Here is a 26929-nt window from a genome sequence, read left to right as displayed (position 1 = left end):
TCTTCCCTTATGCTTGGAACAATTCTTTTTCTGGACAGTCCTAAGAGTAGCTCTCCTTAACTTTTGCTTTTTCCATATTCACCTCATTCCTCAATTTTCACTTATGTAAACAGTTGAACTACATATACTGTCTGTTTGGCTTATGTCTTGCACTGCAAATTTTCTGTACCCTGAATTATACTTCCTAAAGTAATTTGGAATATTTCTGGCATTAACATGTGATCCCTAATCACAGTATGAAAATCTTTATTTTATACTCTGGGTTCTGACTGTAGTGCATTTTACTTTACCTGGAACTTTGTTTTAAAAAAATCATGTTACTGTTATTTGTTCATTTTTTCGTGTCCTGCAACCTGCAGCCCCTGCTTTGGGTATTTACAAACTGGTAATGATTACATTTGCTTTTGCATTCTCTTTTAGGGAAACAGTCTCATTTCTAAATATTTTTGACGTATTTAATACGAAAAGTCTCAGCAAGTTTCTTAATATCAATAAAGTAGATGACAGATATTTCTTAGTTCCAGCTGCAGTTCTTAAAGTTCAGGTGACATTTAAATTGCTGAAAAAATACTAAGATACGAGACAAAAAGGAGGTGCATGTGATATTCTGGGAACAAGAAGTTTATGCGCCTGCAAGAGGAGACTGAGGCCAAAAGCATCAAAGTCGGTGGCCGACTTCCCCAACTGATTTCATAAGTGTTAATAAAATTAAACTCTCTTGAAGACAGTTCATACCATAGCTGATAAAAGTAGTAACAGAACTTGGCACATAAGCTGATGTTTTCTGTTGGTTGTTTTTTTTTTCCAGTGAAACACTTTCTTTGCGCAATTTTTTCCTCTATCTCAAAAACTTTGTTTATGCAATGTATGCTGATAATGAGTCTAAATTTATGAAGTAGCTGAAATCCAGGTGACAGCTGGATTAAGAAAGTAAAAAGAAGGTAAAAATCCTTCACTTTGCATAGGAGTGAAGTACTGATCTGAACAAGTTTGGCTTTGATAAGAGATGCCCTTCCTCTGCGATGAACTCTGTTGCAAAGTTCTGCGCTCTCTAAAGATAAAGTGTTGCTGGCAGTGTTGAACTTAGAAGGGTAATGTTCCTGTTAAATCTCTGTGGTCTTTTACAAATGAGGGTACACAGAAAGGGGAGCTGTTTAGAAGCAATTTAAGCTGTCTAGGAAAAAGTAAAGACTTTTCACCAGGAACGACTGAAATGCCTGAGCAGATTCTTGGATAGTAAAAACTCTAAAGCTGCCCAACACCAGCTAGAGATCCATCCCGGATGAATTGCTCACTTCTTCCTCTACATATGTGGTAACATGTCTGTGCCTTGCACCATCTGTGTTACCACTGTTGCTCCATTCTCTGAGGCTTATTTTCTTTTGGTGGGTAGCTTGCGTGTTGTTTATTGTGGTACAATAAAACCCAGAACCATCGGTGATGAATTGATTGCTTGTATAAACGTGCATCTCCTGATGCATACTTCACATTTGCTTCTCCCTGTGCATAAACAGTGTATTTTATGATCGTCTCTAGTTAAAGAAAGTCTCAGATTTTCTGATGCTTGCTGATATGGGATTTTTTCCAAAAAAGGCAAAATTATTATGCCTAGGAGCAACAGCAGTAATCACAATCTAGTCCACTCTGGTTTGAAACAGCAGAGAAGTGGTGCCAGCGCTGCTGAGGTTTTATGCTTTGTCGATAACAGCAAATGTGGCTTCAGCTGAGCTGTGGCATGAAATGCTCTGGTTGCAAGACTAAAATGTAGCCAAGACATGGACTATACCTTCAGCTGTGATGTGATCAGAGTGACGTCCATATCCTTACATGGCAATAGTCATGGTGGGTGAAATGCTCTTGGACTTCCAAGACTGGGGGATATGATTTTGTCATCTTTTTTGGGATAAATAAAGAACATTTAGGAAAACTGTTGTTTAATAAAGCATGCTTGAAGTTCTCCTTCTGGCTTTACAACCACATTTCTTTCCAGGTATTAGTAGTATTTTTATTTGTTCAAGCATGTATATACATATGTATATTTTTTATGTTTGGTACTGGCAAGTAGGCCCTATGTAAAAGGTGAAGCTTGGTGCCTTAAGTGTATTATCCATGGAACGGCAAATGTATTTTGATTTAGTAGGAGGCTCCCTGTCCTAAGTGTTTTCCACAGGCATGCCTTTGGCAAGAGAAAGACTTGGCAGAAATGAAAACAGTGACTGGTCAACATGTTTTAAAGTGATGAAAAGAAAGCTTTTATTTAAACTAGCCAGTCATGACCTTCCGCTGACAGCTCTAGAACTTTTTAGTCACTTCTAAGGAGATTCCTTGAGCAAAACTATAACTACTGTGAGACCCAGGTTCTCCCACCAGAGCTGAGCAGGGTGATTGTTGTCAGTGACACTTCAGTTCAATGGAGACAGCATGTGGTGGCTCCTCGTAGTGGCTGGTCAAATAGGTAGACTGAAGTGCTCTTTAAAAACAGGAAGATTTTCACGTTCAGCAAATACTACTGGTTGTATTTCCTGGGAAGATTGGTTAAAGTTTGAAAAACACTTGTAAAGTCTTCTAAGTCACCTTGCAACAAACTGCATTTTCTTTTTCACTGATGTGCAGAGAAACGAATTCATCTTTATTTATCTAGCTTTAACATGTAAAAGCAATTTAAAGTTACACTTCTGAGTGTAACTTTATATGAAAGGTTAGGATTATTTTTTCCAATTTCAGAACTGCAATATGACACCCAGATTGCACATGATGCTTTTAAAGTACATTATTTTGAAGGTACAGCTACGCCACTTTTCCCTTTTTTCTCATTTTATGTCTCTGCCAAGGCCAAGGGATGAGTTCCTGGATCCCCAAGTTTTGTGACAAGATGAGTAGAGCCTGCTTAGTGGATGATATTTGAGAGCAAAAAAAGGTTACCGTCGCAAATAGCTTTAATACACAGACTTATTTGATTTTTTTTTCTGTAACCAGGAAGAAATCTTCCAGGGCAGATGGAGCCTTGACCTGCCTGTGAGAGGAAAGCCCACCTGTGTGGCCATGGCTGAGACTCATGGTACGGCTCTTTGTGCTGCACTCATCCATGGTAATGAGGGAAGGGAGAGAAGCGCTAAAGCTTTCTTACCTCTTCACAAGCAATCAATGACTAATTGATGCAAAATGGTTGGGATTGTTATTGGCATCTAAGGGATTGGACATCTAATTCCTGCTACCGTGATTGATGATCTCAGCATATCTTTTTTTTTTTCCTTTTTTGAGATGTAGGTTCCTGCCTGCTAGAGAAATACCACTTCATTTCTCCATTCAGATGAAAAATGTTAGAATCAGTGACTGTGCTCCCTTTAATAGACTTTTTACTTTGCTGTTTGTTTTTGACTGGAAAATACATGTTTTTGCTATTTGTGTACAGGGAGACAGAGAAAAACGTAATGGAGGCTTGTTCTCCAGAGAGAGCACAAGAGATTATACACTCTTTCACTTTTGCCTAAATGTAATTTTAATGGTAAGGTAAAATGGTACAGCTTAAACATGAAAGCCGAGCGAGTGGATACACGAAAGCATGACACCTTTTATATCAGCAGTCTTTGCTGACTGCAGCAAGGTGAAATCAAGGTGGAGGCATTGCATAAATGGGATGCATGAAGTAAAGTAGAGCTGATGGACTGAATTTTGCTTTAATTTATACCTAGTGTAGTTCCATTGAAGTCAGCAGGGAGATGGATCAAAGCAGGACTTTGCTGTTAAATAATAGGGTGCTCAAAACTGCTCATGCCATCATTTTTGCAACCTTGGTTGTAATCCTCAAGTAAAAATTAGAGTTATTGTATCTAGTACAAAAATAGTATTTTCCATGGAAATTTTTGAAAATGTTGTTCAGGAAAATAATTTAAAGTAAAAAACCAAAAGGATTTCAAAAGGGAAATTTGGGCTTTTGACTTATTCTTTTGTGTTGGGGGTGCCACACATTCAGGTGCCAAGGGATGCTGAGTCACCTTCCAACAGCATTCTTTTAGGAGAGGTGGGGTGGAGGCAGGGAGTGAGATGGGTTATTTCGTTCGTGTTGACCTACTTTCCGTGCTTGGTTCCCTGTACAGCTGGGCAATTAAGAGAGCTCTATCCGAAGTCATTGGCGAGGCGGGAGTGTGCAGAGAAGGCGGGTGTGAAGGAGCTGTAGGTGGAACCCACCACTCTGCTGGGTCCGGCTGCGAATCGAGGCGGTGGGTCCGATGCAGTCAAGGGTGTTCCCCCATTCCCAGTCCACTGCAGATCCCACTGGATACCCCAGCAGTACGCCTGGGATCCTTGCCTGGCTCTTCATTGAGCAGGGAGAGAGGGGGAGAGTTTTGCCCACCAGAGGCTGGTCCCACAGTAAATCCAGGTGGTGTGCCTGAACGGGAGCCCAGAGGTTTCCTACCTGCCCAGAGGATTGCCCCAAACTATTGCCCTTCAAGGCCAAGGGCAGCCCTTGGGACTCATTCTGAAGAAGGTGGAACATGGGAGAAAAAAAGTCTTCAGTGAAACAGCAGAAATAATAATGCTTGCTCAAAATCTTTCCTCCTCACTTATTGATCTGCAGAAAGATGATAGGAATTTAATGTCTTTAAGATTCGTGCTTTTCTGCCAGATTTCATTAAAATTGGCCAACCGTTTCAGAAGTTATGGGGCAGGGGTTGGAGAAAGCCTGACAAATAGCGAAATAATTGTTTCCTGGGGAAAAAAAAGAATAGAAGCCTGGATCCGCTAGGATATATTGTGTATGGAGATAACCAGCTCTGAATATATTCAGAGACCAGCTGCTTTCTGAATAGGAACTGATGTAGGAGTCAGACAAGGGGAAACAATCTCAGACTAGCGCACCCGCTCACTCACGCTGGGGAGTGTGAGAAATGCAAGGTTTCCTATTTAATTTGTTTAACCGGAGGAAAATGGGAAGTCAGGGAAAAGTATTAACAGTATTACCAATGCTAACCCAAAACATTCAAGCATCCCAAGTTTGATCCTACAGTAGGAAGAGGGCATTTTTAAAATTTATTCTCAGGAATGTGTACAAGAGTAAGAAATCTGAATGTATTGGTGTTTTTTAGCTTTCATTTGCTTCTAGCAAGGCTTGAAACCTTCCTGAAACAGAGACGTGTGATGTTTGCTCCAGCAATGGGATTAGTAAAAAAACATTGAACATTTTTTGTGCTCAGTAGAAAGGAGCTGTTGAGGCTGTAAAGGAGGAAAACAACTTTGCAAGAGCCTTTTTCTCCTGTTTTAAGAGTATGCTGACTGGAAGGAGGACGAGTGGCTGAAGCACAGCTACTGTCACACAGCTGCTGGATCCAGCCGGCTTGCCTGCAGCCCCTTCTGAGCACAGAGGGCAAGACTGCTTTGTCTGCAGCCTCTTCTGCAGATGTTGCCTCAGGTATCATGAACCTGTCCTTTTTTTATTTTACCCCATGGTCTTTGTTGCTGTGTGTTAATGATCATCACCTCACTGGCTTTGTTAATGTCATACAGCTTGTTTTGTAAGAGTAATTCTTAAGAGAGCAGCATTGCACTTCAGTGGATTTACTGTGTAGTTAGAAATATCTTAAAGCTATCTCCATTTGCCGCAGGCTCTTTTAACCAGCTGTATGGTATGCTTTACATAAAGACAGTTTTAATTTCTTTCTCATTATACACTGACTTAAAAAGCATATTCTTCACTTTTATCAGTAAGGTGCTGGGAAAATTTCGGGCAATGCCCCTCTCTTCTGTATGTTGTTATGTGACAGTGGATCAACGAAAGGAAACCTGATCATCCAAAGTGCCTGCTTGCTCAGGGTTCTCCGAAATATCTTAGCAGTTCAAACTTCAAGAAAGGCAGGTTTAGAGAAAGAATGAAAGGCTTAGAGAATTAAAATACAAACTGTATGCCAGTAACCCTCTGCTCTCCTCCACGGCCTAAGCAATACCTGCTCCTCTGTCCTAAGGACTCTTGAGCAAGAACCCCCTCTCCATCTCTCTGTCTTTTGTCATTGCAGTAACACCACTGTTTCCAGCTAGTGCCAGTAGACGTTTTTGTAGAGGGAAGGAAGTGCTTCTGCATGTGGCAGGGGCCAAAGTGTTTTTTGGCCTGCTGAAAACGTGTGTGTCAGGTTCAGAGGCTGGTAACTGGGGCTCCTAGCTTGAGAAACGAGGACAACTCTCCTTGGCCCTCAGACTGCTGCCCTCAAGTGATACACACAGTGGGATGTTTTGCAGTGTTTATCGCTGATAACAAAATATTCCAGTCCTGCCAAGGCTGCTGGCATCAAAAGAAATCGTCTAAAGTGGTTTCTCAGTCTGAATGTCGAATATAGATGGAAATTTATTTCCATGACTCTCTGTAAGTCTGCAGTCCTTTCCCAGGACTGTTTGATTTCTCTTGTGAGAAAACAGAGTCTGAAGTTTTCCAGAGTTTTGATTGTATTTACTTCTGTCCGTTAATGAAAAAAGCACCAGCTTCCAACTCTCCCTCCACTGAGACAGAATGAATAATTGCTCACATTGGACAAGGGTACTTTAGTCTCTTTTCTTCTTGCTTTCTAAAGTAACAAGGAGGGAAACCATGAAGCTGTGTAGTCATTGAGAGTGCTAAAGGGGAAAGGAGCTTCTCAGGACTGGTGCTACAAAGTCCTGCCTCCAAGCCAGTCTGTTAGATTGTCCCACAGTCTATCTATTCATACGAACAGAACAACTCTCTGTATCCTGGTCTGTGCGTCTCTCCTGGAGTGAGCTTGGGTGGTATTTTTTTCAGCTTTGATTACCAAGTGGTTGTTAAAATCAGCTTTATTTAAAAACTAATACACAGATCCCCTTGGCAAGATCTGAAAATTTTTTTTGTCATTTAAAATATCTTTCTGTACTTGCTTGTTTCAGCCAAATTCATGATTTACTGCTTGTTGAAAAGAGTCTGAAGGGACAAGATTATCACAAATACAATGTACACACGCTCCCCATAAACTAAAATCCTATATGGCATAACAGAACTTTCTTTACAAGCCTGCAATATAATATCTCAAGAGAGGAAGGGAGTCAGGAGAGAGTTACATGAACTTTCAAAACTCAGTAAAGGCTGGTAATAGTGAAAGTTTGTGAAACCTACCATTTCCCAAAACCATCTATAACACTAGATTATGCCTTGACTTTTCCTGCCGCAGTTCCCCTGATTGTATCGGTAGAGTACTGCATGTAAATTGGAGTGGGATTTTACCTTATGTATAGCAGAGGAAGGAAGGACAGAGTTGCCATATGCCAAATTTCTCATTTTGCCTGAGGGACGGATTAAAATAATTTATTAGACAAGTAATCCAAACCTCTGGGGCAGCTGAAAATATTTCTAGATTCTCCTGGGACGTGTATTATAGATTACTCCTCTGATATTAAAACACTCAGAGTAAATGGAGGGGGGCTCCCACGTCTGTTTCCTCTGTAGAGCTATTCTCAAATTCTCTTCCTGTCACAAAATAGCAGAGAGAGTCTTCTGACTAAGAATTTCAAAGATAGATCCTTCCTTCCTTCCTTCCTTCCTTCCTTCCTTCCTTCCTTCCTTCCTTCCCTCCTTCCTTCCTTGCCTCTGTCCCTCCCTCTTTCTCTGTCTCTCCCCCCTATCTTTTTAAACTCCAGTTTAACTGCAGTTAGAACTTGCTTCTCACAATTACATTTTATTGAAATACTGCTCTGTGTAATTGCGGTGCTATTTGAGATGGGTATTTGCACTAGCATATGAGCAAGCTAGGAAAATGTAAATAGTGCATTAAATGAACAGGGATTTTGGATAATTTAAAAATATTAATTTTATGCTTTTTTGGATCCTTTTGCTCATGGGCAGGCAAAGGAAACTTAAATTATGGATACTAAAATTATTCCATATACTCATCTAGGCTTATTCTTCCATTCTTCAAACCAGCTCCCCACAGACACATTTGTATAAACAGAAGCATGCTAATTAAAATTGCCAGGGAGACATGATCTATTTAAAGTCTCAAAGCACAATTTTACTTTTAGGCTTCATATTGTGATAGTGAAAAAGAGCAAAGTTTCTTTTCAAGGTTTAAATATAATGAAGCGAAAATTTTTAAATATGTGCTATTTGGCTGCATGCTGCTCTTATCTCTGCTAACATGCACCTGATTTCCTTTTCTATCTTGCCTTTGTTCGTTGTTAAATCTCCAGTGGTCTTTCATGTTTTTTAAAGGACTGCAAAACTCATTAAAACTTTGCAATTGTTTATTTCCTTGTGCTTTCTCATTTAACCCTCCTTTCACAGTTCCCTCAGTTTGACATAAAGTAACAAACTTTAAACAGTTAGCATATACTACTGTCTATACTGATTGTGTTTATGTGTCTATTTATTATAAGTCTATTTACTTCTTCTGCCAATGTATAGGCTTAGATCTGATGGTTTTGGGTTTTTTTTTGAATCTAATATATTAATTTTCCAAACAAGGACCATATAATTCCATTTCTTCTGGTCCATAACAGTGGTCATCACTTTTTTTTTCCAGGATGACAGTTCCGTTATGGTTTTTCTCCTTATGTCTTCTCCAAGATGCTGTGTCAAAGTCCTCCCTTGGGGACACTTGTGTAACTCAATAGCTAAGTATATTTTAACCTAATTTCTTAGGTTTTCAGAGGAAGAAGCTCTCCAGTATTTATATAAAGGGGCACATTCGCTCCTGTAGCCTGAATATTTGAGCCAGAAAACTTAAATTTGTTGTTTAGGAAAGTGTTCCCACATTCCCTGTAACAAGAGGCAGGCGGTAATCCACAGAGCTCATCCAACCTTTCTCAGCCCCAAATTCACCTCCACGACACAGCTCTCTGTTTGTGCAGTGGTGCGTGACTTACACATTTTGGCTAGACTCTCTGAAGCGGGCAGAATTTTGAGGCCCTCATAAAAACCGCGTGTAATAGCCAATTTGGGATTTGTGTGCCACTGGCTGCAAAATGGCAATTCAGAGACAAGCATCAACAGCTTGTTTAGTGGGTGATAAGTCTGTTGGCTGGGGGGGCAAGAGGAAGCAAGAGAGTGGGTGAACGAATGACTAATACGTACCTATCCAAAATAACTAACTTGCTTAGAAGTCATGAACACAAGTTGGCGCTGGGAAACCTGTAAGTTGAGTACATACGCTTGTGCCTGCAGCGCAGAAAAGTTCTTTTCACTTGGAGCATTATTGCAGCAATGTTTTTTTTCAGAAGAATAAATTGTTTTCTGACAATTTGGGAACTCATGGTTTTGCTTAACCCGTGTGTGAAGCTCATGGCATTGCAATGCCTAGCTCACTTCCCTTTGGATTTGAGATGTGTATTTTAAAGTAACTGATACGAACTTGATCCAATTTACTTTACATGCAGTCTAAAAGCATTTTGCTGAAAGAATTTGTTAGTAGCCTCTACCTCTCTGCTCTCCTGGGTGAAGTGCAGGGCGAATCCGATGCTGTTGCTCCAGATTATTGGACACCAGCCACAGCTTTTTGATCCTGTAGTTTCATGAAGTTCTGACTTTGGCACTGAAGCTGACTTAAGGAATTTAAGGAGTTCCTGCCAAGTCAGATTGCTTGTTCCTACACCTGCGTCACTGTTTTACCTGCCATCACATAACTGCTAGTGGGTCTCTGGTGTAGGCCAAATCTCTCTTAAAAAAGTCTTCCCCCTCTCCGCAGAAAGGAAGCCTGAATCAATTTATTGATTCAGCTTACAATGTGGATCTGCACCAGGCAAAACTCTGTTGTGCTGCAGGCACAGGGGTCAGAACTATGGCTGAGATGTGAGAGGCAGGGGGGGACACCTTAGGACAGCGAGTAGGTCGGCACAGTTCCTGCAGCGTGGTAGAATGCAGAGGTTAGGGGGTAATGACATGGTACTAGTCCACTGTCCTGGTTTTGGCTGGGATAGAGTTAATTGTCTTTCTAGCAGCTGGTATAGTGTTATGTTTTGGATTCAGTATGAGAAGAATGTGGATAACACACTGATGTTTTCAGTTGTTGCCCAGTAGTGTTTATACCAAGTCAAGGATTTTTCAGCTTCTCCTGCCCAGCCAGCAAGAAGGCTGGAGGGGCACAAGAAGTCGGGAGGGGACACAGCCAGGGCAGCTGACCCAAACTGGCCAAAGGGTCCATACCATGTGATGTCATTCCCAGTATATAAACTGGGGGGAGCTGGCCTGGGGGTGCAGATCGCTGCTTGAGAACTAACCAGGCATCGGTCAGTGAGTGGTGAGCAGTTGCATTGTGCATCACTTGTTTTGTATATTCCAATTCTTTTATTATCATTATTGTCATTTTATTATTGTTATTATTATCATTCTTATTTTCGTCCTTTCAGTCCTATTGAACTGTTCTTATCTCAGGCCACGAGTTTCACTTTTTTTTCCCCTCGATTGTCTCCCCCATCCCACTGGGTGTGGGGGGGGAGTGAGTGAGCAGCTGTGTGGTGCTTAGTTGCTGGCTGGGGTTAAACCACGACATCCGCACAAGGTCTTCTGGGGCTGTACAAAAGTAATGTCTCTCCAGACATGCTTTAAGTTTCTTTGTATGGCTTTGGCTGTGTGCCAGGAGCCAGGCAAACCCACATGGCCCTGGTCCTGTGGCCAGTGGCCTCTTGCAATTACCCCATAGTACATCAGGCTGGATTTTCAGGTTTGTGGAAAACTGTGACGTTTTGCTTTCAATTCAACCCTGAATGAAAAATACATTTCAAAAATTTAAGAAAAAAAAGAAGACCATGTTGAAATTTGTATTTTAGGGTTTATATTTTTACATGTCTGTAATAGTGTGTGCAATGCATGTCTTGAAAAAGACTATTGTGTTTCAGAAAGAAAATCAAGCAAATATTGTCTTGAGTATTTATTCTTTCTTGTCAATATGGAAAGGAATTAGCAGTATAACAGAATGATGCCTGATGTCCCTGGTAAAGTAAGAGGCACTGCTTGGATGTAGTCTGGTTTCCTCTAGATCTATTCAGCAGTGATCAGCTTCGGTGTTTAAGAAGATGTGAGCTCTGGTTTGAAGGTTCTTCTGTGGCTGAGGTATTTATAAGGTCCCCATTCTGTGTGGATCCTGTGGTAGCTCGTGAGGGGTGACAAGCTGCAACCCCTCTCAGAGCATGAAGGGGGTCCCCCCCTCCCCGCTCTTACCCTCCGTTGGTTGGGAAACGCAGTGCGGAACAGGCCGTGTGTGTCCAGGTGGCTACAGCCACACCAGGTGCGTTTGCAGCCCTCTCTCTGGTGTGGTGAGGAGCCTCCGAGCTTATCCGAGCCGGAGCAGCAGCATGCCCCTGGCTGCGGTCCAGTGCTGCCTCCTGTCTCCACCAACCACCTCGCCTGGGGCCCTCATGCCACTGTAGGATCCCATTGATCAGGTGTTCCCCCTCACTTGATCAATTGGTAGGTGAAAAATTGGACATGAGCCAGCAATGTGCACTTGCAGCCCAGAAAGCCGGCTGTATCCTGGGCTGCATGAAAAGAAGTGTGGCCAGCAGGTCGAGGGAGTTGGTTCTCCCCTTCTACTTCACTCTCATGAGACCCCACCCGCAGTATTGCATCCAGCTCTGGGGTCAAGAAATACATGGACCTGTTAGAGAAGTCCAGAGAAAGGCCATGAAAATGGCCAGAGGGCTGGAACACCTTTACTAGCAAGAAAAGCTGAGAGATTGGGGTTGTTCAGCCTGGAGAAGAGAGGCTCCAGGTGACCTTATTTCGACCTTTCAATATTTGAAGGGGGCTTATAAGAAAGACAGAGGTAGACTTTTTACCAAGGCTTGTAGTGAACAGGACAAGGGGCAACGATTTTAAACTAAAAGAGAGTAGGTTTAGGTTGGACATAAGGAAGAAATTCTTTACGATGAGGGTGGTGAGGCACTGGAACAGGTTGCCCAGAGAGGCTGTGGATGCCCCATCCCTGGAAGTGTTCAGGGCCAGGTTGGATGGGGCTTTGAGCAACCTGGTCTGGTGGAAGGTGTCCCTGCCCATGGCAGGGGGGTTGGAACTAGATGATCTTTAAAGGTCCCCTTTCACCCAAACCATTGCACGACTCTATGATAATAGGAGCTCATCAGCCGAAGCTGCCAGAACCAGAGACCTGCTGGCTGAATACATTTCTTCTTCTGTCAGCTGTTTTCTTCCGCGGATAAAGTAGACAGCTTTGGGGTTTTACGAGTACACGTCTTGGTTTGGCTGGCGAGGCAAGGTAAGAGCAAGGGTGGGATCCGGACTCTGCTGAAATCAGCGGCAAAATCCCCGTCGATTTTGGCAGAGCCTGGATTTCACTGCAAGCGCTTCATTTTCTCATCCCCGTTGCTACCCTCCGTTTGGTCAGCAGGTGGCAATCTCTACTTTTCGTCTGAACTTCAGAAAAGTTCTGTGTGCACAACACAAACTCTTCTTTTTATTCAAATAGCTGTTTCTGCTTTGCATCGGGTGTTCTGACTGGGCGAGATCTCATTCCAAATCTCTCTTAACATTTAAACGCTTGCTTAGTCATCAAAGTATTTTTAAAAGCAGAACTTAGAAAGCCGATTGCTTTACAAGTCAGAGTTGTTCCTCTCCCATCCGCAGCTCTCAGTTACAGACAGGAACTCCCACAACTCAGAGCTGAGCCGTATAAATTGAGTTGTGTGTATCGTATCTTTTACTGTGAACCGTAGACATTAATTAATATGCCAGTACTCAGACCTCATAAACTTGCATGTTCTAGCATCCGGACTTAATGTCACATTAATATTTCAAATGAATCTTGTAAATGGGTGATGGAACGAGAAAAAAATACAGGTATTTCCGTGCCTGTTGTTACGTGTTTGCCTCACTTATTAGGTCCAAGCAATCTAATGTCCTTTCCTTGTGGAACAATTGGCCAATAACATACCCAAGGTCAGCCAGTCCTTGAGCTCTCTGCTGTGTAAGTGCCAGTCTTGCAAAGCAGCTCTATCTAAGGCTATTTCAGTATTGACATCCCCTCTCCCTGCCCCGTTCTGAGACCTCTTTTGCATACCAAAATGTACAGCAGTGCATGGTTTCATATGAAAATGAATTAATACTGATTTCTTTGCCTAAGCTTTGTGGGAAATTTGAATTTTTCCTTGAAATTGAGACATATGTAAGTCTTTTCACAATAGGTATTTTGATTTTAGCCTTGCTGTCTGAGAGACACAAGCAAGCTAAAATACCTTGTTGGTTGCTTGTCTATTGGCAGTGGCAAGAAAAAAAAAAGTTTTTCATTGTCTAACTGTCATTTGCTCTGGTCTATTAATACCTAGAATCTGCTGTTTAAATATTGGTCTGTATTCTGACAGCTTGAGGAAATTTGATGAGGATTATTAGGAAATTAAGTTAAGTTACAGTTAAGTTAAACAATTATGCTAAGGGCATGCAGTCCACCAGAACAAATGAACCTGCACAGATTCATTATGTCTGTTGGTCGAAAGCAGAGTATGAAACATTATTTTTGTTCAGTTAAAGAAGTACAGTGATAGTTTTGTGGAGTTTGTGTAGCTACAGTAACAGATAAAGAAAAAAGTGTGGGTCATTACATTTTCGAGTGTAACCTCTCAGAGAGCTGCTATTTTTAAGAACCGCATCTACTTTGTTTATGACCTGCCTCATTGTTCCACCTATGCCCGGGTGTATTTATGCACTGCTCGTGATGATACCCAAGCATCACTGACAGCTCGGGAAGCACCGTCTGCTTTCACCACAGGCGGGCAGCTGGAGGTTTCATGCTGGAGCGGAGTCACCCAGGTTTAGGGTGAAATAAGAGCCTGCCATTAGCCCCTGACAGCCTGCAGACAAACTGGGCATTGCATCGCCCTTGAGTCCTCTTAGCTGTGCTGGGAGCTGCCTTGCAATTTCCATATTGTCCCTTAGGTAATTGTTCCAGGTGCTTGGATGCCATGGTGACGACTTCTGTCAAGACAGATAAGTAGGAACGGTTGCTGACTTAAAACCAGTGGGATATTCAGGCCTGGAAAAACTGCTGTTCTGAGGCAGCACTTGAACAACAGATGTTTTAAAATACACATTTTGGCTGGAGAGGTTCTGCAGTCTCTGTCCTTGGAGGTTTTCAAGACCCGGCTAGATAAAGCCCTGAGCAACCTGGTCCGACCTCATGGCTGACCCAGCTTTGGTGAGGAGGTTGCACTGGAGCCCACTGGAGGTCCCTTCCAGCCCGAGGGGTTGTGATCGTGCAGCCGGACTGCTGCATTGCCTCGAGGCTTGAACCTGGTCAAGCCCTGTTGTGCCTCTACAAGCCCTGGCCCTAAGAGTTACACTTCTGCAAGTACTATTCGTTTCTGAGGCGTGCTTCGGACAACAGTTAACTTTCAGGAGTTCTGTGAGCTGCTACCTCACATTATTGCTGGGGGAACCATGGAAAAGGTGGCCCTGGCTGAAGCCCCACGGAGGCCTCCATGAGGGCTGAGATCAGGATTTGGTAATGCAGCTGGAGAAGGAACTGTTTTCCCACCCCAGATTTGTTTCCTGTTTTGTACTAGAGTGAAACCAGGACATTTCAAAGGAAAGATAAAGACCTTTTTTCCAGAGTCAAGAATAACTAATAACTAACTGGGAAGGGCACTTAGGGAGCATAAGAGGCAAGGTTAACATCTCTGGACCAATGAGGCACATCACAGATCTTTTGACCTTTCAGTATTCTGGGTTTGCCTAGTCTTTTTCTAGTGGTGACCAGAAGTTTTTTACAGCTTCTACAAACTTCTTTAGGTTTCTACCCCCAAAACAATTTAGTCCTATTAAAATTCTCCCTTGTTGTTAATCTGGCTTTTTATCAGAATATGCTGTTTATTAAATTCCATAACCTTATCTAGTTGGGAAACAGCAGCTCCTAATTGTGAACTGAAAGCATTAGACAACATAGTCTCTTTCTTTTGGGAATAGCATTGTCTGAACTGAGTGCCTGATGTAGGTGAAAATCACAGTTCACTCGAACTAGCAACTCCTGTTATCAGTGAATGAAATCCAGACACCGCAGAGTCTAGCAGAGTTTGCATTCAGTTGAATTAGCATCCCTTAAACTCAAGTCTTGCTCTATTTCTAGTTCGCCTACAGACATTTAATGCTGTAATAATTTCCTCTAAGAGTAAAAAGACAAAACATTCCTTTTCTTGTTGGAACAATTTGCCTGTAATGCAAAGCAGAACAACCCAAAACAACTGCCCTTGTCTTTCACATGTTTTTTTTTTTCCTGTTTTTTTGTTTTTAATATTTTCCTTTTGAATGTACTCCTTGGTACAAGAACGTTCCCTCCAAAACTTAAATAAAATAACTATAATCATCCAGTCATCTTTTTCCAGCAATTTGTTCATGCAGTTACTCTGCCTAAGTAGTAGATCAGATTCAAAATCTAACTGCCTGCAGTGTTTCACTTTCAAGACAGCATCAGGTTGACAAAGGTGTTTCAGGATGTTGTGAGCTCCAACTAAATGTGCAATAAATGGCCACAGATTTTTCTCTGATATTTGGATCTAAGAAAGGCAAAGTGGGGTATAATAAAACAGGCTCATGAAGAATAGATGCTGCTGGACTTCTCTGATGTCACCCCTTAATAAGAGCAAACTTTTGGTATGGTCCCAAAGTGGAAGGTGCTGGAGTAGAGGCTACCTGAGGGAACTGGAGGGCATAGAACACGGCAACACTCGTCAGTGCTGGGAAAGGATGTATCAGAGAGAGAATCCAATATTGTTCATGGGGCTTTTCCTATTTCATACCTTCGTTAATACTTTGAAACATAGGGGAGCATGCTGGCTGGCTGGAGTTGGGAAGCACTGTTCATAGAGAAAAAGGCTGGGATATAAGATGGAAATGAGGACTGGAATAAGAGGAGTGGTATGAAATTCAGTAGTTCAAAATGCAATGTTATTTAATTCTTCTGTACTCGCGGTAGTTATAATGAGAAAATGCCTGAGGAGGAGAAAGATCTAGGCATACTACCTGAATGGATCATGAATCCAGTCTTCTAATATGATGAATCTGTGAAAAAACCCCTGTATGTCGTGCATCAAAAAGGTGCTTCCAGTGGAGATAGGTAATCCTCTAGAAGAATTAAAGCCTGGAAGGGAATATGATTGTTCTGTATAGCTACATGGCTGTAATACTTCTGTGACTGGTTCAAAACACTGCTGTAGTTTTCCTTTAGAAATGATGCCATTGAGAACTCGAGCCCCATATTTTTGCGGAAAGCTTAATAGAGCCAGTTGCCTGTGAAAAGGGACAGATTTGCTCCATGATTTACTAACTATTCCTTTTTTGGAACATGTTCAGGAAACTTTGCAAGATGAGCCTTGCAGAGTTTCATGAAAATTTCTGTCCCACAGGACAAGAGCAGTTTGGCTAAGCATGAGGTTCATTAACTTTTGGGTGACCTTTTCACAGTAGATACATGGCTGTTGCAGAAGCAGGTAATGAAATGCTGATAATTTTGCAAAACCCAGAAAACATTCCATAAATGTGGCTAGAGGCAACAATGCGAAATCTGAAAAAATAGGTTTCCTGCTTCTAACTTATAGTTAAAAAATAAAGCTGAATACAAACACAAATCAAATTGTGCAAGATTATGAATATGATTTAAAGACAACCAGTGTTGTTGGAGGTTTTGTTTTGTTCTTAGCATGGAGACACAGTATTTTCATTAAATGGATGAATAATAAACGGATTAACCTGTCAGGGAGGAAAATGGCATACTATGCTCAAATTCTGCAGCTATTTTGGGGAAGGTGACAAATGTGTGAATGGAGATTAGGCTGTTTTTCTTTTAACCCTTTTTCCCCCTCCAGCAAATGCCCTGTAACTGCAAGCAGAAAAGGCAAGGCAGGTGCTGCAGAAGGGTGGGGGTAACTGTGGGTGCATGTATTTTCTTTTAATGGGAGCACTTGGTTATAAATAGGAGGTGACATATCGAGTAAACTGGGATTCCAGGAGCACAGGAACAGAGCAAGCAGTGGTATGGCACATCTGGTTAGGTCCTACTTTGGAAAAGCCTCACAGATCTTATCTTTTGGTAGAGCTTGCCAATATGTGTCTGATAGGTGTCTAGAAATGCACCCCAATGGTTGGTTTTGTCCAAAACTTAAAAATCCAAAGGAATGTCTGTTAGTTCATATGATCAGCTATATGCAACAGTACCATTAGCAAAGTTGCGTTTTCCATCTGAGTCCAAATGAACCAGAAATCATTAAAATATACCAAATCTGATAAAAAGTGTATTTTTAAAGTGCTACAGTTTTTAAGTAGAATAGTTATTACAAGTTGAAGTGAGACCTCCAACCTATTTTTTGTTTGCAATGGGAGTGGGAAAGGGCTGAGAAATTCTGGTCTGACTCATGAACATTTTTGCATATAGCTTCTTGGGAACTAAGGCAAAATACATTTGTCATCCTCTATTCCTATAACAAAAAGTTTCAAAGAGTTATCTTCCATCAGTGAAATTCCATTAAAGGGATCGTAAGTACGTGTGAAGGCTTTGTGGGTTTCGAATTGTCCTGTAGAGTTCAGAGGTCTGCTCTAACATTCGGTAGAGAGATACACAGGGCCTTGGGGCATGGATCTTCCTCTGTAAATTCCACAGAATTATCCTAACAAGTGCTTAGTATTTCCACTACTGTAAGAGGAAACTCCGACAGCCTGATTATAATCAATCAAATTACTATCATCAAAATACCGATATTTATACTTTTAAAAGTTAGTCTAAAATATATAGCCAATAATCAGAGGTGGGGCTGAGCCATTGTCCCTGAACTCTGGAAGAATTGGGCTGAAGCTCTGTGGATCAGCCTCCTCAACAGATGTTTTCAAGCATGAAAACAATGCATTTAAGGTGGGAGAGAGAGAAAAAGGGATTGTGAAAATCCCAGTGAGCTATCCTAGCTTTCACATTAGTTTATTTGATTTACTTTTTCTGAGTGTTTCTGTGGGGAAAATGGCTAAGAAGCATTGCAGGTGTCATCTTTTGTGACCAGAGCATTTCTGGGTTTTATCTGTAACTTGAATTAATTTTAGAATGGGTTATATAGCGATAATTGGCCCTTTATAACATTTTCCCTGACTTGTTACTCTCCTAGGAACATTTTGGGTTGAATTGGTTACAAAGTGTTAGCAGCCTTACAGAGGGGAGCTTGCAGCTTCCACTATCTCCTTCACAAGCGTTTTTCTTGTTATATTGAAGACTCGTGAATTTTATAACCTCCTAATTCAGAGTTCTAAATTGCCATCTCAGAATATTGAAAACAAACCGAACCACATCCAGTCCCTGTGTAAATGCCCTCAGCCACAATTTGTGACTTGAATTTTCTTGGCAAAGTACAGCAAGGGCAAGTCTATATAGATAAATTCAATAAACCTGAGCCTCTCTGCCCCCACAAGTGGGCTATATGGCAATGTTAGTAGCTTGGACATTGATTGCAGTGCTTTAAGCTTTGTCAAGATGCTCTGTAGATCAGAGCTAGTTCATGTTCACACAATTCAAAGCTTTGCCAGTGAATTTCAGGGACTGTAAAGTAAACTTGGGCCAAGCATTTACTTTGGGCTATGTTTGTACCATGTGTTAAGCCTCAGTTTGGGCTCTGGAATTTGGTCCAGCAACAGTGTTGAAGCACTGTTGTTACATCCTGAGATATGGGTCTCAGCTGGGAGGGAATAGGTTCCCAACATATATGGTGCAGATGTAGCTTTTAATATGCTAGAAAACTAGCTCTATGCTGATTGTTGATGCATGTTTATAGATCCGAAATTTGTTTGCATTTGTTTCTTTTTTCTTCTTTGCACCAAAACCCAGTTCTGCATTGCAGCCAAGGAGAGCGTTTAATGAAACTAAACTGAATTCTGACTGTATTGAGTCACTCGCCAGATTAGACCCCAGGGCAAGGACATTGTCTCTTGTACAATGATAGGTAGGTGTAAAACGTTTTTTTTAATGCTTTGATTGTTTTATAAAAATAATGCCCAGTTACTACCAGAATGAGATCCTTTAGAAATACACATTGTTAAACAGCTTCCTTAAAAGTTAAGAAAAGATGTACAAGACATGTTAATATGATGAGTGCTATAAGCATATTTTATAAATTCTTTGTGGTGACAGATCAAATGTCATTTGTGCATGGTGGCAGATGCTTCTCCTTCATTTTTAGGATACACCTGGAGGTGCTCACAACCCCCTTAATGTGCAAGAGCAGGGAAGTGGAATTGAACTGGGAGTAGACAAGTGAATGGAGAATAGAAACTCATCAAATACTGTGATGTTGTAATGGACAGGAGTTGGAGAAGACAGAAGAAAGCAGTGGGTGACTGTAAAAAAAAAAATCCTAGCTGGAACAGGATTGTGGATCTCTGCCGTGTGTAAAGGGTGGGGGAGGCTTTTACAAGTCTTGATTTACAGCAAAGAATGAGGGGAATTTTTTTTTTTACCATCCCATTACTCATGTTAGGAACAGAGAAAGTGAAGTTCATTTTCCTTTTGGAAGTTGTCTCTTCACAGCTGAGAATCCACCCTATGGCTCCCTGCTTTGTTTCCATGCCCTCTGATTCTCATGCTCCAGATTGCAGCCTAGTTGCCTGGCTGAAACTGGAATTAGTCCTCTAACCACAAATAATGTCAGAGAGAATGAGGTTTCGCAGTGTAGTAAACTTACACAGGCAGTGCCAGATGGCTTTTACAGTCCAGTTTGGCCCATGAGCGTTTGCTCGTGCGAGTGCATGTGTGTATGTAAAAAAACAAAAACAAAATCTAGTAGCTGCTGGTAACTGGACCATCTGGTAGCTGTTCCATCCAGTATAATGTCATTTACTTTTTTGCTTTTCAAGCAGGTCTGTTTTTAAATGGCTTATTTTAATCACCAGAAACCACATATGTGCCAGTCAGTCGTCTAGTAGTTCCCAGCACTCTTCCCTCTATGCAGCCTCCTTCTGTCAGCTGGGGTTTTCCCCAAGATGCCACTCACACTGATATCAACTTTGTCTTTTCCCCTAGGCATCTTCCAGTTTTGCACATGTGGTGCATTTTTTTCCAGCAGAAAGCAGTTTCTGTCTCTATCGTTTCCTCTTTGTAAGGCAGAAGTCTATTCTAAATACTCATATCTTTTAGCAAGCACTGTTTGGTCTTGTTCTCTCTTAGGATGAGATCTGATCTCACCTAGCCCCAATGTATGCTTTAAAAATTTAAACAATGAAAGCCAAGTTTCTTATAGCCTTCCCCCTGTGTAGCTGAACTGGTTACAGAGCTGTGCAAGTCCCCAAAGCAGGTGCATGGAAAATCGTGCCTAACTGCCTTTATCAGTGGGGAAAAACATTTCAGTAAGTAGATCAGGAGGAAGGCATAAATGGCCATTGGCTACATGGTTTCTCCCGTATCATCCCTGAGCAAGCTGAGCACCTGAGGCTTCAGTAAGTGCTATTATTTAACTATTTGTGCCCTTACCAAATGGACTGAATGGGATTCAGGGTCATGAAGGGAATGGCTAAACTCAGTATGCCTTCCTATTAATCGAACTATTTTCTCTAGCTTCTTCACATCTCGTATGTGCGTTTAGTGTCCATGAGATAGTGTTGTGACATACTTCCTTCTGGTGGAAAAAGCTTCCAAAATGGGGCTTCTACTGTGAACACTTACATTTGTCTTTCCAGATACAGGTAGGAAAAAGGGCTCCCAAATTACCTACCTGCTGTATGTGTGCAGATGCCTTAGCTCTTCCTCCTTGTCTTTAAAAAGCACAGCAGATTTCAGATTCTGCTGATCCTTGAGAAAACACACTGTTGTAGGAAATTTTGTTAATGTGGCACAGGGTAATCTATATTTTCTTTTTCCTTTCTCTCTAACTGTAATTTTTATTAGCAAAGTACCGTGAAGGGCTCCTAAACAGGGCTGTACCTTTGGTGTGCTCTCACCCTGCAGTATCCCTGCAGTCACGGCACTGGGCTGTGTGATGCAGAGGTTGTAATGCGCAGTGTTGCTCCTAAGATCTGCTCTCTTGATTTAACAACTCTGCAATCCTAGCTCACCCATAGGCATGTGTGGGCTATATCTGCCACCCCAGTATAGCTTTCTCAAACTATATGATTTCTAAAAGTGAGCAGGATGGATGGTGGGTTGAAGTAGAAAAACAAGAAAATGGAAGCCTTCATTTTTAGGCAGTCTCTGTAGGATAGCAGGTAATAATAATCTGAATTTGATACTCTGCTAATATTTTCTCCGTTGTAATCTATTTAGTTTCATTTTAATATATTAATTAATTCTTTAGCTTAGTCAAGGGGTGAGACTGTGTGCCTTTTGACATTTATTCACATGAAATGCATTTTGTAACATGCATTTTTAATTTGTGCCTCCTCTCAAAAGCTAGCATAACTGTGTGTATTCTAGCATTGCAAGCAAAACTAAAATACATGGTTGCAGTTCCACATTTTATTTTAAACCATATAATATTGTATCTTTTCACGAGAAGACAAAGTTCATGTTGGATGAGTGCATGATTAGATAATTATAGCTTGAAAAATGTATCCTAGGATGGAACTGTATGAAGTCAGTTTTATAAGCAGGATTCTCAGCAACAGTCTTCACTGTCATTGAAGTACCATGGCATTACTATGAAATAGCAATGCTTTGTTTTCTTACTACTCACAGCATTGTCCAAGACAGTCGACTGTGATCAAGAAAATGGATTGACAACATATTGTATCTATCACACTGTACCACTACTGAGGCTGAAAATTATAGCTGATTGATTTAAGGACAGGATTCATAGGGACTTTCATTTATGAAGAATACTATAGCAGAAACTGTAAGAAAAATACACATAGACTGGTGTGTTTACTGGCACCTGGAAGAAATCTATGGGCACAGCTCCATTGCTTTGTACTGGTGTGAGCTCTTGTCTAGCAACTGCATATGTACATCCCTTTAATCAGAATTTAGTCCCAGTTTTAGAATAGAAAAACCAATGGTGTGAGAAGCCACCAGTTTAAAAATGTGCTTCTACTGTTTTTGTGGTATTCATGAGCAAACTACCAGTGGTGTGTGGCCTTAATGTATTGTCAATAACAGTTTCAACAGATGAAACCAAACCTTCAACATCCACTTTAATAGGGAGAACTTAAAGGGAAAAGATGAGGTTTTCACTAACTCTTTTTGCAAAACATGGTTGCATGCAGAAAAAAAGCAGAGTCAACTGTGGATCTTAAAAACAGTCTTACAGAAGCTCTCAAATGAAATAAAAGATCTTGAAGTAATAATCATATCAATATTTGTTCATCAAATACAACTTTTTCCAGAACTCAGAGAACGAAACAGTATTTGGCTGATATATCTATTGCTTCCTTGGTGCTGATGGTTTCATTTACATAGAAGTACTCCAGAATAAAGGCAGCACTGTGTAGCAGGATGTTATCTCTGTGAAATATATAGGAAGCATTATAGTGACACCACTTGCCAAAGAGGGATAAAAAACTGTGTATGTTTCAGTCCTCCTTAAAAAACAGCAGAGTGTGAACATGTATTGTGTACAGAATTTAACAGCATAAGCCCTGAGGACTATATCTGGGACCTGTCAGTGTTCCCCATGGCACTCTTTCACTTGTAGAGTCCCTGAAGGATTAATTCTTTTTTTCTGCCTTATTTAACTTATATTTGCAAAAGCTAGACAAGAGGTTAGACAATAGGCACCCAAGTGCCAGCCAAATATATAGATTTCAAACAAGCTCTTGCATAGCAGTATAGTGGTATAGAATGCTTTCTACCATCTCCAGCTATCCTGAGGACCCTAGCTCCATCGCAGAAACACCAACCCGTTCCCCGTGACTCTTTTCCTGCAGGCAGTGGCAATCCCCTAAACCTGCATGGAAAGGCTTGGCACTCGGGCCATTCCAGCAAGTTGCAGAAAACAACAACGACACGAGCCCACGTAACCTATATCTTTTCTCTTCCCCAAACCAACCTGCAGAGCCCCAAAGAAAATTCGAGGCTTTGGACCTTGTGCTTCAGACATCCGACGGCTGGGGTTCAGTTTACATGTAGTGTTAGCTAAAGCTTTGTGATAAAGACTGTGCTCAAGGTTTCGATGTCTCCGGTGTAACAGAACTTCCTACAGATAAAGGTTATGTTTGACTGTGTTGGGAATAGAAATTTCTTGACAGCCTGTCTAAGATTAGACTGAACACCCACAGGAAATGAGGATAATCCCAAACCTGCTATCTTCCTCCTCAAGTGCAAGTCTTTGTACTTGTCTAAGTGGCATAATAACATTTAGAGATGATATATAAACTCCTACCGAACACTGAACACATACACATGTACGTGTGTACAGTATTGCAGGGGATGTGGGACTGCCACCTGTCATGTCACCCAGGATGCTTCTGGTTGGACCTCATCTAGAACAGCTGGAGCAATACTGGCCCAGCCGGGCTGGAAGCAGAACTAGAGGGGGTAGCAAAGAACACTGTCAGTAATAAACAGCTTAAGAAAAAAATCTCTAAATAAGAGAGACTGGAAGGAATTGACTGTACTTACCTTAAAAAAATGTTCCTTTCCCATAACAGACCAAACACCCACCATTTTGAAAAATACTTATTGAATGTAACAAGAACAGGGCCAGCAGAATACTAAAAAATAACAGTATGAGTGGGGTATAAGAGGCAAATGTGTGGGCAGGTTAATAAAGACCTAGCAGTGTGAAACAGCAGCGGATGTGACACCTGAAACTGCCTCTTTCAGTAATGACATTCGGTAGCTAAATTTTATTTTATTTTGCAAGCAGCTAATCCCCACGCCGCGAGCGTCCATTAGCATTGCAGTGTGTTGCTGGTGGCTGTATCCCCGCTTTCTCCTGCACCTGTGGCAGATTCCTTCTCTTTCATCTCAGGTCTCCTACTGCTCAGATGCTTCGTGCACAATCCCATTTTCCCACTGAACTGATGTTTGCACCATGTTTCCAGACTCGGCTTTCCTCCCCCAGGACCCCACGCACGCTCATGCCTCTCTGCTGTCAAGTTCCTCCCAGTCTGGCTCCCACTCTGCAGTCCCAGTGCTTCTGCTTTCGCCCCGCCATGCTCTACAATACACCCTTGGCCCTCGTTCCCTTTATGTCCCCAAACTGGAACCTCCCTGCTTTCCCTGTGCCCCCTCCTCGGGGCGTACGTCCCTGCAGAGCATGCAGAAACCTAGGGCATTGCCTATATCAGCAAACACAGGAGAAGAACAATGAACTGCTGAAGTAAGAGGTACAAAGTAACATGCATTACCTGCTCCCCAAAGCTGCCCCAATGCAGGCTCTTGGCACACCCTCGGGATAGTGGTGATTTTAAATTATTTCATATTTATAGTGGGGCTTCTATCATAAAACAGATTGCTAACTTGTTGTTAGCCTTTGCATAGAAGAGGTTTCATTTTCAGATGATAAAAAATGCTGGAACAATTTATGATATTTCCATAATGAGTTATCATTCTGTTCCATGTCCTGAGGCAGTTTGAAAGAGGCAGACTATCAATTCTCTTCTGGGAAAATCCTACAGATATTGGTTCAGGGGTTTGTGTAACCATTTTACATAGTCTTCTAAGATTTTTTCACTGCTGAATCCCTCCTTGCAGCTTCATGAGGATTGAGCTTCACCCAGTTTGCACCTTTCTGTAGTTTTTTCATCAGCAGAAAGAAATGAAAAAAAAAAATCTAGCCCAAAAGAAATGTAAAAGGAAGCTTCCTTTATCCCTTTGTGTATAAAAAATACCATGCTTTAGAAATGTCTTAGTTTGAATCATGCAAGAAAGGGTTGTTCTACCCCAGCGGTCACATCCCTATTTCATCCATTCTGTGGATGGTTAGAACAAGGGGAGCAGAAATCAAGCATTTCCTCCAGTGAATTACGAAGAATGTCGGTTCTGAGCCAGCAAGCTATAAAAATGAGCAAAATGATATAAAAACCTATTAGAGGTAGCAAGAGATAATGATGATAATATCCATAATGTACTGTTTCTGCCACTTCATTCTGCATTAGAGACTATTGTTGAGAATGATCTGCCTCACCAGGTTCCTGTCTGTCCTGCTTCTCGCCTGGCTGCAAAGACTTGCCCGGCTCAGTGTACCGTTCACTGACCAGACACAGTAAATCAGAACTGCTCTAGTGAACCCACAATGGCACATGCTGTACGTAGATAGTACAAACCTATTTTTTTTCATACAGCATCTGCCAGACAAAGGTTCAAAGTGATGGGCCAGTAGCGGGTCCAGTCCAGATGCAGGCCTGCAGGGCTCTGTCCTGTTTGCATCCCCGCAAGAAGAAATGCTCTCTTAAAGCTTTAATGGCAGCATGTGCACCTATTTTGCTTCTCTCCTTAAGTCCCAGAACCAATTGCCTTCCTACCTGATTGTTTTATAGTCAGTATTTTCTAAGGGGCTCAGCTCTGTAGAAGCTGGGCTTCTGTTTTTCTCCCAGGCAAGGCTATGTGTACATGTGCCATGTAGCATGCACATGCAGTGATTATTGCAAATGAGAGAGGTTTTACATCTGTTGATATGTTGAGGACAGTAACACTGCAATCCAGGTAACTGTGCAGAATGTCTGGTGCAGCAAAGACAGGGGATATAAGCAACAAAGCCAAAAAGTGTTGAGCTTTCTGTGCAGGCACTGTAGAGTCAACCCCTGTAGCAGAAATTTGCATTTGTCCAGGTTTTCCAGATAGCTACAATTAGCAGTACTGACTGAATTTGCCAGGCAATTTATCAAACTGTTCTTTTTTTTTTGCCAAATCTAGTGGCAGTCTTATTTATTGGTGGCTAGGCATCTCTGGAGAGGAGGAGACCATGCAGTCCAAAGGTGTCACAGACTGACACCCCCAAACAATCAAGAAAAGGGCAGAAATAAAGGAAAGAGCCTCCCAGTGCTGCGCAACTTTCCTCAAAAGGCAAACTTTGGTAGTAACTGAAAACCAAAGATGTTCAAGCTTGCTCTTGGCTAATCTGGTATGAAACTCCTATAGCGGTTGGGCCAAAGGCTGCTAGGACAGCAGTTTGGTGGTACAGACATGGATGTTATCCAAGATCAAGAGCTCAGTGACAGCACTGCACCTATGAAATGGACTGGATGAGGGAGCTGCACAAGTAGTTTAGTTCTCTAAGAGGCTAGAAGGGTCCTAACTTGCTTTACTAAGATAAATTGGGATTACAGAAGACAGGTCTAGCAGAATGTTTTTTATTTGCTCAGAATAGTTGGTTTTCAGCCCATATTTCATTGTTTGTTGTATGTCAGACATCCATTAGTTTTATCTTATATGCTTATAAAACAAAACACATTAGTTAAATTCCTGTTTTGCAATAGAGTATCTATTTGGTACCTTTTGAAGCATTTTCTTCAGCAAGCATTTGTAAGTGAATAAATGCTTTTTGATGGTGCATGTCTCCTCTCTCATCTACCCTATGTCATGCAGATAGCTCCATGCTTAAGCTTTTAAGTGCTGAAGAAACTTGAGACGATTCGAAAGAAGCCTGTAACAACCTGAGAATAAGTGTACTTGGTGAATAGACCTGTCTTCACCTAGTCTATTTAAATGCTTCACATTTCATGGGAGCCCAAAATAGGGCTTGTTTCTCAGGTCTGATCTTGGAAGAGTTGGCAAATTCAGAGCCAGCCAAAAGGATGCTGAAACTTGGCTTTAGGATTTTAACCATATGAACTCAAAGACAAAAGAGAATATTCCTGTACATCTTCTGGAAGAGAGCTGAGCTGTGTGTGCCCAACACTGTCTGGAGGCAGGTCAGTTCCTGCCTCTATCCACAAGTCAGGTGGATATCCCTGCCTTGGTGATCAGCAGACATGAATCTTCATCCTGCCTTTGCTATTAACCTATAGGCCATAAGCTTCTATTTGTCATAAATACATAGTTTCCACTCTCTGTGCCTCTATTTTCTGTTCTGTTGCCTGTTACATTTGTAAATT

At 41.6% G+C, this 26929-nt stretch overlaps 1 long non-coding RNA gene across 2 annotated transcripts in view; it reads left to right on the top strand.

Annotated features, from left to right (window-relative positions):
• LOC138687244 (uncharacterized) overlaps positions 1-26929 on the top strand; it is a 49762-nt gene that overhangs the window by 2796 nt on the left and 20037 nt on the right. Inside the window, exons 2-3 of one of the 2 annotated variants that reach the window (XR_011326483.1) lie at positions 2977-3058; positions 5265-5410. This is a non-coding gene — a long non-coding RNA (uncharacterized lncRNA). The remainder of the gene's footprint in view (positions 1-2976; positions 3059-5264; positions 5411-26929) is intronic. The other variant, XR_011326485.1, reaches the window with a different exon arrangement.

The sequence above is a fragment of the Haliaeetus albicilla genome, chromosome 1 (assembly GCF_947461875.1).
Source record: "Haliaeetus albicilla chromosome 1, bHalAlb1.1, whole genome shotgun sequence".
NCBI classification, from domain to species: domain Eukaryota; kingdom Metazoa; phylum Chordata; class Aves; order Accipitriformes; family Accipitridae; genus Haliaeetus; species Haliaeetus albicilla.
Note: the sequence above shows the minus strand (reverse complement) of the source record. Positions and strands in the feature narration are given on the sequence as shown.